The sequence below is a fragment of the Triturus cristatus genome, chromosome 7 (assembly GCF_964204655.1).
Source record: "Triturus cristatus chromosome 7, aTriCri1.1, whole genome shotgun sequence".
Classification (NCBI taxonomy): domain Eukaryota; kingdom Metazoa; phylum Chordata; class Amphibia; order Caudata; family Salamandridae; genus Triturus; species Triturus cristatus.
The window spans coordinates 27,459,621-27,474,032 of record NC_140590.1 but is presented as its reverse complement, the minus strand read 5'-3'; positions in this window follow the sequence as shown (position 1 = coordinate 27,474,032).

The following is a 14,412-nucleotide window of genomic DNA, read 5'->3' as shown; positions in this document are numbered from 1 at the left end:
CCACCATAGCTTATTAGCAAGGAATTCCCTATCACTGACATTTTAACGCTGGATTACCAGCGATATCCCAGCATTCCGCCGCTATCGCTGGAATTTTTATCGCGTTGGAGATAGCCAATGATAATAACGCGCTATCTCAGCGATACAACCCAGCGATAGCCGGCGATAACTTTAATCGCGCTAAGCGCGCTTAGCGATATTTATCGCTGTGAGTTGCTAATATGCCCCTGCATTCTTTCAACTGCTGATACAACCTTGAGAGACACTAGACAAAACTGGGATGCAAAGATGATATCTCACTCCCACACCATCCATAGCTGAGATCTTCAAAATGCCATTTTAATGATAGGTCACTGAATCCTGTGCATGTATTAATGCTACGGCAGCGCCTTGATGTAACTCAGGCAAAATGGTTTAGAAATGTGTCAGGCTTTTGGCCTAAGTGCTCACGATTTGATGAGTAAATATCACCATGATAAGATCACCTTTGCTGGAGATTTTAATGTAAATCTCACTTAATTTAAAGTACTACAGTTCTTTGGACGTTGAACTTGATATTCTGCAATGTCTCCTCCCAGACTGCTACAAGCAGACATTACATTATGTATGACCTAATAAGATCAATTACTGAATTCAAATTCTGTTCTCTCAAATAAAGGTTCCCATCTTACTACCCTATCAAATTCACTCACACATCTATTCCAAGACAGGTTGTTCATGACCAATCATTGCTAACACACAAACTTTACAATTGTGCCCCGATGTTGAAATTCTTTATTTTAAAACTTTGGGAATTGTAGGGGCCCGACCGACTCAGGGGGTTCAAATGAGGAGATCTTGCTTCTGCTAAAAAGCAAGTTTGGCAAAAATGTTGCTGATACACTTATTAACAACTACCACACTCCTCAACACCATTGTTGGGTGCAGGGCAAAAAAACTTGTTCGGGAGTGCAGGAAGTGTCAATTACTGACATTTGGAGGAAAGGAGATAGGAATATAGTCTTGCACAATTTTTAGGATCAGACAATGTTCTCCCAACACTATGGGTAAAGCACATCATTCTAGCCTTCAAAGTAAGCTTTATTGAGAGAGACCACCTAATTACATTATCAGATTTTGTCAAACTGAGGGACCTCCTTTTGGAACATTAAAGTGCTGATAACTACATAATGACAGAAGCGGCCCGTGCAGGTAAGAGCGGTGAGACAGTAGGGCCTGATGGGGGAGATTCGACAGATGACGGAGGGAAATTAAATAAATAATTCATTTTCCTCATCATTGTCTTTGGAATCCCTGCCCCCCCCCCCCCAACCTGGCCTCTCCAGTCTTACTTGCACGGGCCACTCCTGCATAATAATAGTGGTCCTAGTCCCAATAGACTTGCTGCTGGTGCATTTCTTAAATCAGCGTTTGTTCCTAATTCATGGGGGCAGTCCTGCCTCCCGGGTTCAAGAAGGGTGATCACAGTGTATATAACTATTATCTGATTGTCTTTGTTTATATTGAAGCCAACATATTCTCTCAAATTCTTTTAAAAGACATTCAGGCTGGGTTCAAATAGATGTTACTAGACATGATTCAGGCAAGGAAATGAGACAATAATCAGAGAAGGGATAGGGAGTTCATACAGACCAATTACCCCACTCCTTCACATAAGGGGATGGTCATCACAACAATGTGATCATATCCTGTAGAAATTAAAAACAAGTAATACAAACAATGAATGCACAATATTTAAAAAAACAGCAGACAATTTTGCAGATCCTACTGCTTAGAAATGGTTGAAAGGAGGGACGTGGCTTTCGCCCAGGGAAGATGACGGCACCTGAGTGACACTCCTCGGGACAGCATTGGTGCGGACAGCACTACGGCGTCTTTTCATTTCAGCCGACAGAGGAACTTGCGGTATAAGCACCATGGATGCCCAAGGTAACTTCCTCTTACGTTATCCTCCCTCTGTTGCTACCAGAAGTGGGCATTTTCTACGATGCCCGGCTCTTCTCACAATCCTGCCTGACATTTTGGGAAGCTGGAATTTCTATTGTGTTCTGAGCGGCTCCTCTCTTCAATCATTTAACCCCTTTGTGCTCTGAATGTGAAAGAATACTCACTCTTCAAGTCAACTTAATGCTCCAGAATCAGCAGTAGTGAGACCTTTTTTTGAGTGGTCCAAATGGGACCTCAGCTCCACCTGCAACTGGGAAAGCGTCTACAAAACGCCTGAAAAAAGATCCACCATCTCCTCCAAAATCACCATTGATCTCCATGGATCATTTCTTAAAAGAAATGTGTTATGCGCCATTTTATGGACAAGACTGATACTAAGTTACAACACCTTACGGATAGATGGTCACAGATGGAGGAAAGACGTAAAACTGCTGAACAAAATGTTGTGTCAATTGGATCAACTACTATTAGTCTCAGGTTTTCTCTCTTCAGAAGTCGGTTGAGGACCCCGAAAACAGAAATAGAAGAAACAACCTTCGTATACATGGTCTACCTGAAGGTTCGGAAGGCTCTGACCCAATTGAACAAGTTACTTACCTTCAGTAATGATATATCTGTAAGAAACATAGGTTAGTTATAAATTCTTTACCTTACAATTACCCCCAGGCGTCAGACTGCATCCCGAAAGTTTTTTGTCAGCAGTACCTCTGAGCGTCGGAAGGTGGCGTCTGATGGCTCCGCTTCCATCGTTGGCGTCGTGATCAATGGGATGATGTTGCAGTAGCTACTTAGATGCCGCCCTCACACACTGATGTCAGTTCTGTACTCGACTTTCCGTGCCAGAAACGCAGAGCCATGCAAGATACTGAGCACTGGTGCACAAAACTAGGGCCCTGAAAGGAGGTCCTTAACCCTAGAAATCAGTTCGCAGAACGGGGAGGATGGGTGGGGCAGTAAGGAATCTATAACCAACCTCTGTTTCTTACAGCTATATCATTACTGAAGGTAAGTAACTTGTTCATCTGAAAGAAACAGTTAATTATAGATTCCTTACCTTAGAATGGATACCTCAGCAATACCAACCCCGGAGGTGGGTCTGCGAACCAAGTTCACACCAGCAAGTCCTGGAGCACAGAACGGCCAAAGAAGCTGTCTCTCCATACTTGGCTGTCCAGGCAGTGGTGTTTTGTGAACATGTGCAGCGATGCCCACGTAGCTGCCTGGCAGATGTCATGTAGAGAGACTCCTCGTCCCAAAGCAGTAGTGGCTGCCGACGCCCTGGTGGTATGGGCGTGTAGCCCCACTGGAGACTCCTTTTTTACTAGAGAATAGCAGGCTTTAATACACAAAACGACCCATCTGGAGATGGCCCGCTTGTGTGCAGCCCGACCTTTCTTGGCGCCCACGTTTCAACAAAGAGTTGGTCATCCACCCGGGACTGTTTGGTGCGATCCAGATAGAAGGAAAGCACACATTTTGGGTCCAGACCGTAGAGCCTCTCTTCCTCTTTAGAAGGATGCGGTGGCGGAAAGAAGTGATGGTTTGCCCGATATGAAAGGAGGTGACCACCTTGGAAGAAAGGATGGTTGAGTTCTTGGGACAGCCTTATCCAGATGTCCAGCCAGAAAAGGAGGCTTGGGTAACAGAGCCTGGAGCTCACTCACTCTTATGGCAGATGTGATGGCTACCAGGAATGCAGTCTTAAGAGTTAAGAGTCATAGAGGACAGTTGTGAAGCGGATCAAAGGGAGTGCACATCAAATAAGTCAAGACCAAACTGAGGTATTATGAAGGGGGTAGGAGGAAAGAGATGAATAATGCCTTTTAAGAATCGATTTACTACCGGGGGACTTGAAGAAAGAAGGCTTAGAAAGGAAGAAATGGCCGAGAGATAGCTCTTGATAGTGCCCAGAGCAGAGCCCTGCTGGCCCAAATGAAGGAGGAACAAAAGAACCTCAGAAAGAGGGGCAGAAAGGCGATCCACAGCCTTTGCTGCGCACCATGCCACAAATTTGTTCCTTTGGCAGGCGTATACCGTTTTAGTGGTGGGACGCCTGGCTGCCAAGATTAAATCACAGACTTTGGGGGGCAAGTCAAATGGCGTCAACTGCCGCTACTCAATCTCCATGCAAGGAGGTGGAGGCTGGACAGGTTCAGGTGGAGGACCGTCCCCTCCTGCTGCGACAGAAGATCCTCCCGAAGAGGCAGTCTGATCAGAGGATCAATGGCCATGTTGAGCAGCTCGGTATACCAGACTCTTTGTACCCAATCCAGTGCCATGAGAATGATTTGGGCCCGGTCATGCTTGATCTTCTTCAGCACTCTGGGCAGAAGTGGTATAGGCGGAAAGGTGTATAGAAGTCCGCAACTCCACTCATGACGGAAAGCGTCGCCTAGCAAGCACCGCCTGGGGAATTACAACGTGCAGAATTGCTGACATTGCGTGTTCTCTTCAGTGGTGAATAGATCTAACCAAGGCTCTCCCCACTGCTGAAAGAGACCATGCACCACCTCTGAGTGAAGACACCATTCGTGATCCATCATGCACCTGCGGCTGAGTTCGTCCGCTCTAGCCACCACGGATATGCCTTGATGTTCCAGCCATGTCCAGAGGCGGAGGGCCTCCTAACATAGGGTCCATGACCCCACCCCGCCCTGTTTGTTGCAGTACCACATGACGGCGGTGTTGTCCATGAACACCTGCACTACTCTACTCTACCGAACAGAAGGAAGGAAGGAGTGCAAGACGAATCACCCGAAGCTCCAGAAGGTTGATGTGGAGCCTGGACTCTGCCGGAGACCAGAGGCCTCTGATCTCCACCTCTCCCACTTGGCCGCCCCATCCTTGAAAGGATAAATCTGTCACCACTGTGTATTTTGGTTGGGGAAGGGAGAGAGATCTGCCGTTGACTCAGTCCTGGTCCGTGAGCCACCACCGCAATTGTCGTGCAGTGCAATCCGAGATCGACAAGGCCAGGTCACCCCTCCTGCCAGCCGCTGCTCCAGCTGCCTGCCAGTTCCAGTAGCCCGCTCGCCTGCCAGCACCCTCTGCGACCCAGCCGCCGCTGGGCCGCCCGGATCACCCCTCCCGCCTCCCACGCCTCCCGCGACCTCCTCCAGCACTAGAGCGACCCAGCCGCCGCTGGGCCGCCTGGATCTCCCCTCCTGCCGCCTCGCCTGTCTCGCCTGCCCCCGGGCTGAGGCCGCCGCCCAGAGCTCCCGCCGCTGACTCCCTGCGGCCCCGCCCACCTCCATCCTATTCGCTGACCCCGCCACCCAGCTGACCCGCCCTCCCAGGCTCCTCACTTATGACGCCCCCTCAGCGCCCGCGCAGCGGACGCGCGCAGCGGGAGCACCGATTGAGCGCCGAAGGTGCGCCAAAGTTAAGCCCGTCTGCGCCCGTCCGCGCCTGGACCGCGCCCAGCGCTAGACCCCCTGGCCCCCGCAGACGCCCGCCCTCCCGCCGGACCTACGACGCCACCACCCTCAACGCACTCAACACCGGCCGAATCCCGGGATGCTACCAAGCCACCCCGAGACGCACCCACGGACCCTTCAGCTGCCACGCCTGCAAGTTCACCTGCATCCGGACCTGCCCTGCACCAGCACCCGCCAAGCCGAACACCAGCAGCAACCACCTCAAGTGCATCCTGCTCAACACCCGCTCCACCCACAGACACGCCGTCCAACTCTGGAACCTCCTCGACACCACATCTCCTGACGTTGCCTTCCTCACGGAAACCTGGATGAACGCCTCCTCAGCGCCCGACATCTCCATCGCCATCCCAGAGGGATACAAGATCATCCGGAGGGACCGCGCCAACCAGACCAGAGGAGGAGGCATCGCCATCATCCACAGGAACACCATCCGCATCACGACCAACACTGACGACACCCTGACAACCGCCGAACACCTACACTTCCAGATCCCAAGACCACCCTCAGAGGCACCCTGATCTACCGACCACCGGGACCACGCACACCATTCAGCGAAGACATCGCAGACTTCATCAGCCCGCACGCCCTCCCCTCCACTGACTACATCCTCCTCGGGGACCTCAACTTCCACCTGGAGAACAACAACGACTGCAACACCACCACCCTGCTGGACAACCTCGCCAACCTCGGACTCAAGCAGCTGGTGTCCACCCCCACCCACCTCGCCGGACACACACTCGACGCCGTCTTCTCATCCAGCAAAGACATCGCCTTCAGCCACGCCACTGGACTCCACTGGACGGACCACAGCTGCGTCCACTTCAGCTTCAAAAAGAACACGACCCACCACCACCAGCAACAGGTCGCTCGAAGAAGCTGGAACAAGATCACAGCCGACCAGCTCGCCGCTTCCCTGAGCCAGCACCCTCCCGCCAGCTCAGCGAACCCCAGCCAGGCCGCCAACAACCTCACGAAGTGGATCAACAACTGCGCGGACGAACTCGCCCCACTGGGGACCCCGCCCAGCAGACCCGGCAGCAAGAAGGCCCCATGGTTCACCGACGAACTCAAGAGCTCCAAGAAGAACTGGCGAGCCCTCGAGAAAGCCTGGAGAAGGGAGCCAACACCGGACAACATGACCACCCTCAAGCTTGCCACCCGGAAGCACCATCAACTGATCCACGCCACCAAGAAAACAGCATTCAAGGACCGGCTGGACAACAACGCACACAACTGCAAGGAACTCTTCAACATCGTGAAAGAGCTCTCCAACCCCAACGCCGGAAACAACAACATCACCCCATCGCAAGACCTCTGCAACTCCCTCGCCTCCCACTTCCACAACAAGATCGCTGACATACACAACAGCTTCAGCACACACACAACGCTCCCCACGACCGCACCAACGCCTCCCACCACCACCCTCAGCGCCTGGACCCCGATCAACACAGAAGACACCATCCGCACTATGAACTCTATCCACTCCGGATCTCCGACCGACCCCTGCCCTCACCACGTCTTCAACAAGGCCGACGCTGTCATCGCACCCCACCTGCGGGACATCATCAACACCTCCTTCGACACCGCCACCTTCCCTGAGAGCTGGAAGCACGCCGAACTCAGCGCTCTACTAAAGAAACCAACATCGGACCCCACCGAACTCAAGAATTACCGCCCCATCTCGCTCCTCCCGTTTCCAGCCAAAGTCATCGAGAAGACCGTCAACAAACAGCTGGCCGCCTTCCTCGAGACGAATGGATCCCTCGACCCCTCACAGTCGGGCTTCCGAGCCAACCACAGCACCGAGACCGCCCTCATCGCTGCCACCGATGACATCCGAGCCCTGCTGGACAACGGAGAAACAGCGGCCCTCATCCTCCTAGACTTCTCCGCGGCATTCGACACTGTCTGCCACCGCACCCTAGTGCAGCGCCTCAGCAACGTCGGAGTCCAGGAGAAGGCACTGGAATGGATCATCTCCTTCCTCGACGGAAGAACACAGAGAGTCCGCCTACCACCGTACAAGTCAGAGGCCACCGAAGTCATCTGCGGCGTCCCTCAAGGATCCTCGCTCAGCCCCACCCTCTTCAACGTCTACATGAGCCCCCTTGCGGACATCGCACGCCAACACAACCTCAACATCATCTCCTACGCTGACGACACCCAGCTGATCCTCTCCCTGACCAACGAGCCCGCCGCCGCCAGAGCCAACCTGCACGAAGGGATGAAAGACGTAGCCGAGTGGATGACGACCAGCCGCCTGAAACTGAACTCTGACAAGACGGAAGTCCTCATCCTGGGCTCCTCGCCCTCCGCCTGGGACGACTCCTGGTGGCCACCCGCCCTGGGCACCGCACCCAAACCGACAGACCACGCACGCAACCTAGGCTTCATCCTGGACTCCTCCCTCTCCATGACCAGACAAGTCAACGCCGTCTCCTCGTCGTGCTTCAACATCCTGCGCATGCTACGGAAGATCTTCCGGTGGATCCCCACCGAGACCAGGAAGACGGTCACCCAGGCCCTCGTCACCAGCCGTCTGGACTACGGCAACGCCCTCTACGCCGGAACCACCGCCAAGCTCCAGAAGAGACTCCAGCGGATCCAGAACGCCTCAGCCAGACTCATCCTCGACATCCCCCGACGCAGCCACATCTCCGGACATCTGAGAGACCTGCACTGGCTCCCCGTCAACAAGAGAATCACCTTCCGTCTCCTCACCCACGCACACAAAGCCCTACACGACCAAGGACCGAGCTACCTCAACAACCGCCTCAACTTCTACGCTCCCAAATGCCATCTCCGATCAACCAGCCACGCCCTCGCCGCCGTCCCCCGCATCCGAAGAGCGACAACAGGAGGAAGGTCCTTCTCCTACCTGGCCGCCAAGACCTGGAACTCCCTCCCGACCGACCTGCGCCTGACCCAAGACCACCTCTCCTTCAGGAAGAAGCTCAAGACCTGGCTGTTCGAGCAGTAGCGGCACCCCCCCCCCCCCCCAAGCGCCTTGAGACCCTCCGGGTGAGTAGTGCGCTTTATAAATGTCTTTGATTGATTGATTGATTGATTCCCCTGATGCTGCGCTTACTGGAACTTCAGGTCCTACTGCTGAGACTGCATATGCCACCTGTCATGAGCGACAACCAGGATGCAAGAGGCCATGAGGCCCACCAGCCTCAGGGTCATCCTGACCGAAACCCGGGATAGAGGCTGAAAGATCAGAATCATAGCCCAAATATCCCGAACTTGCTGTTCAGGAGGATAAACCCGAAACTGTTCATGTCCAGAACCGCTCCGATGAAGAGGAGCTTCTAATAGGGGGCCAAGTGTGACTTCGGCACGTTGATGGAGAACTCCAGTGAATGCAGGAGGTCAGCCGTAGTCTGGAGGTGGGACACGACAGCTTGGGGCAAGCCCGCATCTAACAACCAGTTAGTGAGATAGGGAAAGACTGGAACCCCTAATCTGCACTGATGAGCTGCAACCACCGCCATCACTTTCATGAAAATCCGAGGGGCGCTGGTAAGGCCAAAGGGGAGCACGGTAAACTGAAAATGCTTGTGGCCTACCGTGAACCGCAGGTAACGCCGGTGGGCCGGTGAGCCGGCAGGACGGGGTTGTGAAAAAAAGCGTTCTGCAAGTCCAACGCTACCATCCAGTCTCCAGGGTCGAGGGCAGTCAAGACCTGAGTGAGCATCAACATCTTGAACTTCTCCTTCCGGAGGAAGCGGTTGACGTTCCTGGGATCCAAGATAGGACGCAGGTCCTTGTCCTTCTTGGGTACCAGAAGGTAGTGGGAATAGCAACCACAACCTACCTCTGGGGCAGGAACGCGCCCAATGGCTCCCTTGGCCAAGAGAGCCGTGACTTCCTGTTGGGGAAGACCCAGATGCTCCTCTGACATGCGATGGTACTGAGGTGGCATGGCTGGGAGGGTAGCTTCAAAGGGGAGGGAGTGGCCCCTTCGGACTATCTGCAAAACCCACCTGTCCAACGTGATGGTGCACCAGTGGGGGAGGTGATGGCGAATCCTGCCGGCCACTGGCGATTGATGGGCCTGAAATGTCAGACTAGGAGGGTTTGGAGGCGGAAGCAGAGGGGGGTGGGCTGGCCCACCTGCTGGCCCCCAGAACCCCAGCGGTGGTTGCCACGTCCCCGGCCGCACAAAGGTTGGGGAACTTGCATCCTCCTGTGGCTCAGGGCAGGACGTAGTGGGGCACCCTTCCATACCCACGAAAGGGGCAAAAAGCAGATTGCGCAGGGCGGCTGGAAAGGCCCAAGGACTTGGCCATAGCCCGTGAGTCCTTGAAATGCTCTAGAGCGTTGTCTGCTTTGTCTTCAAAAAGGTGAAGGCCATCAAAAAGCATGTCCATAAGGGTGTTCTGGACATCCCCAGAAAAGCCAGTCGATCTCATCCAGGTGTAGCGTCGAAGGGCTACCGACATGGAAATCGTCCTGCCCAGAGAGTCCGCGGTATCCAGCCCACAACAGATGGTAAACTTTGCTGCATCCCTCCCGGTGGCAACTGCCTGGGAGAGTATGATCTGGACCTTCTCCGGACACCGAGGCACCACTTGAGTAACCGTGACCCACACAGAGTGGGAATGCCGGCCCACTAGACTGCAGGCCCAAGCTGGCGGAAGAAAAACATCTTCTTTCCAAGATGATCCAGCTTCTTGAATTCCCTATCTGTTGGAGCGTTAGGGAAGGCGCTCTTGGAGGTAGAGTCTTGGACCACCAAGCTCTCAGGGGTGGTGTGTTGAAAGAGGAAAGTGGGGTCGCCTGGGGCCGGGCGGTGGTGTCGGGCAATCATCCTATGCACGGGGCCCCTGTGTTGGGCCTGCACCAGGTGCCCAAAAGAATGTCGGTGAGGGCCTCATTAAACGGCAGCAGGGGCTCCGAAGAGCTTGCTGCTGGTTGAAGCATCTCCGCCAAGAGGTTAGTCCTCAGCAGGTAGCTCGTTGTTGAGAGCCTCAGCCACCCTATGCTACACCACTGCGTAAGAAGCTCCCTCCACCGTAGCCACGGTAGGAAGAGACAACATGCCAAGGTCTGGGGAGGTATCGAGACCACTGGCATCGCTCAGGTCCTCTCTCCAGTCCGGATCATAATCCAACTGGTCGGTCAGAGGGTCACTTGACCCCTCCCAGTCCTTCTCCTCGTCCTCTGGATGCCAATCTGGCCTGAAAGGGACCCCAGGAGTGAACAGTGACACAAAAACCCCACTCTGCACCGGATCAACATCAGGATGGAGGCTGTGGTCAAATCCGGCTGGGGGCAAACCAGCGTCGAATGCGGTTGCGGTGCCGAGGGAAGCGGCGCCGGTAGAGGTATAATGAGGTCAACTGGTGCCTATTCGGATCCAGGCCTGGATCCATGGGGGCCCTGCGGTGCCGGAGCCACCTGCAGGGAAGGCCTAGGACTCCCAACTGAGTCTGCGGGGCTCGAAGGCGCACCAACAGAGTCTGGCTGCCCAAAGATGGCATGCTTCTCTTTGTAAAACTGACAAAGCTAGGCAGGGGTTGCTCCAGGCCCTGGGAAGGGAGGGAAACTTGGAGTGGACCCTTCAGGCTCCGCCCACATCCCTCATCGCATCAGCCGACCGACAGGGAGAAGTCGAAGAGCGATGATGCTTCTTCGACTTATTCTTGTGCTTCGACTTGCTTGACCCCGAGTGCGAAGACTGTGATGGCGAGTGGTGATGGCTCCACGACCGGTCCCCCTACCTCCCTCGCGACCAGGACCTCCTCCTTTGTTTTTTTTTATTAATATTTTTCTCTTAACTAAAAGGATACTCTATCCTTCCACACCCTTTGGGGTGCATTTAAAGCTGCAACTCGCAATTCTATTATTAGGTATATTTCTAATAAATGAAAACAATCCTGTGTTTTCACTGTAGGAATCCTAGCAAAGATAAAGAAACTGGAACATTCCTTTTATACTTCTAAATGGAGAGAATGCCTGTTAGAGCTTATTAAGACTAAAATTCAATTTAATAAGCAATCTACAGACAATGCCTCTTTATACTTATTGAAGTGTAGTGCAAAGTTTTACGGTAGTCAAAATAAATCAGAAAAACTGCTAGCTAACGACCTTTGAGTTACCCATAATAAGCTTCACATTGAGTCCATTATTGATACACACCAGGTACCAAAATACAAAGACTCTGAAAACTTAGAGGAATTTGTGCAGTTTTATGAGTCACTATATACGCCGGAGGATATACCGTCAGACTCTGACATCTATCATTATCTCTCTACTATTCAGAAGTTTTCTGACACTTCAGTTTGTTTTGATTTGCTGGAATCTGATTTGTCACAAAAGGAACTGCACAATGCACTGAATGCTCTTGAAAAGATAAAGCGCAGGCCCAGATGGATTTACAGTTGAGTTTTACATGCATTTTGCTCAGATACTACTCCCACAATTATATACACTCATAACTTATTTTTCACACTCACACAGATCCACTGGCTCCTTTTTAAATGCCTTCATTTGTCCCATTCCTAAGGAGGGGAAAGATCTCCATTACAGGAAAAATTACAGACACATCTTGTTAATCAATGTTAATTATAAAATGTTGTATAAAGTTTTAACTATGCAACTTGATAGCTACCTCCCTAAATTACTCAGTAAAGAACAATCTGGTTTTGTTAACCCCTTCCATGCATCGGACGGCCCCCGGCCGTCCGACATCACAGTGGGCGTGTGCGGATGACAGCCGGGGGCCGTCCGTTTTGCGCATGTGTGGAATTCGCCCGCACACTGGCGGAATTCCAGCCGCGTCGAGGAGCACATTATATTTCTGATGATACGAGTTTATTTTTTGATATCTTGACAAAAACATCACATTACTCTCATGTTCTTGCAGCAATTGCTTTAGATGCTGAAAAGATATTTGATCAAGTTTATTGACCTTTTATCTTTCACACCCTTAAATTGTTTGGGTTTGGTCCTAAAATCATATCCCTTATCTCTCTTCTCTATACTGATCCGAGTGCTGCTCTTTTTGCAAATGGCCTCTTCACATTTTACCTTGCATAGATGTCTTTGCCAAGGCTGTCCTTTATCCCCTTTTCTTTTTAACTTAGAGCTAGAATCCTTTCTATCCAAAATAAAATGGAATCAACATATATATGGTTTCACGTTTAACAAACATCAAATTAAATTAGCAGCAGACACTGATGATGTTTTAATGTTCCTTTGTCAACCCCAGTCCTCACTCCCAGCTTTTTCACAAGAAGTTGATTCATACAGGTTAGTGTATGGATATAAATTGAATAATGAAAAATGTAAAATTCAGCCCTTAACTAAATGTACCTTCAAAGAAAATATTTTAATCTCCAATTTTATGTGGTGCCCTAATCATTTTAAATGTCTTGGTTTATTGGTCACTCCATCCATTAAAACTTCAATTTCTTTAAATTTCAACAAATGTATTCACAAATTAACTAGTCTAGTTATAAAATGGCATCCATTATATCCGTCATAGTGGGATCGGCTTGACACCATTAAAATTATGTTAGCTCCTATTATACTACTCACTGCAAGATCTTTTGGGTGCACTCCTGGTGCATCCTTACTGCTCAATGAAGATTGTGGGAGTGGAAGTCCGGCATTTATGGGGAAATTTTATTTTGATTGTGGGTTGAAGGATAATTCAGAAACACGTTTAGGCCACCTTCATTTGGTTGGACATGGCTGTGGTTTTCCTTGAGGTGTGTTGCCGTTAAATCTGTGGCCAGTTCCTGGAGTTCAAGGCTCAACGGAGATTGGAAGTGGGAGCTCACCCCTAGCTGCAAGCAGCACCCAAACTAGCCGGACCGCTTCCACAACCAGAGGGCTCAACCTGGTGCAATGGTTCTAGTGCCACTGCCCCCCTATCTCACTGCTGTAGTACCAGGCGGCGGTTACATATAATTATAGGTGATGCATATATGTAATGCTGTTGGAGTTCAACTATAATTCTATTTTCCCCCTTTTTCTAGGCTTTAATGAGAGTAATTAGATGGTTTAATCGCTGCTCATCTTTCTAGTGCGCTGATACTCCAGTGATACTCTGATACATTTTCCCAGCCTGTCTATGGCTGCACCCACAGGAAGCCGCTGTCCCAGCTATCCAGTGATACTCTGATACATTTTCCCAGCCTGTCTATGGCTGCACTCACAGGAAGCCGCTGTCCCAGCTATCCAGTGATACTCTGATACATTTTCCCAGCCTGTCTATGGCTGCACTCACAGGAAGCCGCTGTCCCAGCTCTCCAGTGATACTCTGATACATTTTCCCAGCCTGTCTATGGCTGCACTCACAGGAAGCCGCTGTCCAAGCTATCCAGTGATACTCTGATACATTTTCCCAGCCTGTCTATGGTTGCACTCACAGGAAGCCGCTGTCCCAGCTATCCAGTGATACTCTGATACATTTTCCCAGCCTGTCTATGGCTGCACCCACAAGAAGCCGCTGTCTCAGCTATCCAGTGATACTCTGATACATTTTCCCAGCCTGTCTATGGCTGCACTCACAGGAAGCCGCTGTCCCAGCTATCCAGTGATACTCTGATACATTTTCCCAGCCTGTCTATGGCTGCACACACAGGAAACCGCTGTCCCAGCTATCCAGTGATACTCTGATACATTTTCCCAGCCTGTCTATGGCTGTACTCACAGGAAACCGCTGTCCCAGCTATCCAGTGATACTCTGATACATTTTCCCAGCCTGTCTATGGCTGCACCCACAGGAAGCCGCTGTCTCAGCTATCCAGTGATACTCTGATACATTTTCCCAGCCTGTCTATGGCTGCACTCACAGGAAGCCGCTGTCCCAGCTTTCCAGTGATACTCTGATATATTTTCCCAGCCTGTCTATGGTTGCACTCACAGGAAGCCACTGTCCCAGCTATCCAGTGATACTCTGATACATTTTCCCAGCCTGTATATGGCTGCACACACAGGAGGCCACTGTCCCATCTATCCACTTATTTATCCAGTTTTCTTTCCTGCTCGATTGCTCGCCAGTGCTGCTTGCTGC